The following is a 497-nucleotide window of genomic DNA, read 5'->3' on the forward strand; positions in this document are numbered from 1 at the left end:
CATCCGGAAGGGGTTCGTTCTGTGCAAACAGCATGAAAGAAACCGGTTGGCACTGCCAACGTCACGGGCCAGGAGAAAGCCTTTTTTCCAACCACATGAATGAACGGGGAGGGGGCAGGCGGACCTTGGTGCTGCTGACGGAGGCGGAGACCAGGGCTGTGTCGATGAAGTCCGGGTGCTTGGTGTTGATGTAGGCCAGCTCGATCGCCACCAGGTTGTGGACCTAGGAGGAGGCAGAGAGCGCCGGGGATGGGACAGGCTCCTCCTCCTGAGCTAGGAAGGGGGGCTCAATCCCTTGGGGTCTCGGGGCGGAGAAGCCCGCCTTCCTTACCATCTCGTTGGTGATGGGCAGCCTCCGGCGAAGGACCCCCGTCACCACCTCCACGATGGCCTCGTGCAGTTTGGGGAAGCGGAGCAGCTCCTGAGAGGGAGAACAGAAAAGGAAAAGGAGAAGAGAAGAAGAAATCTGATTTATATTCCGCCCTTCACTACCCGAA

At 59.2% G+C, this 497-nt stretch overlaps 1 long non-coding RNA gene across 1 annotated transcript; it reads right to left on the reverse strand.

The window, feature by feature from the left end:
- Position 1: 1 nt before the first annotated feature.
- Positions 2–418, reverse strand: LOC107124916. Its single transcript, XR_001482997.1, has 3 exons — positions 332–418; positions 125–223; positions 2–19 (listed from the first exon to the last, which is right to left on the reverse strand). It is a non-coding gene; the product is annotated as an uncharacterized LOC107124916 (long non-coding RNA).
- Positions 419–497: the final 79 nt, after the last annotated feature.

This window comes from Gekko japonicus, unplaced genomic scaffold (genome assembly GCF_001447785.1).
Source record: "Gekko japonicus isolate JY-2015 unplaced genomic scaffold, Gekko_japonicus_V1.1 scaffold88948, whole genome shotgun sequence".
Taxonomy (NCBI): Eukaryota; Metazoa; Chordata; class Lepidosauria; order Squamata; family Gekkonidae; genus Gekko; species Gekko japonicus.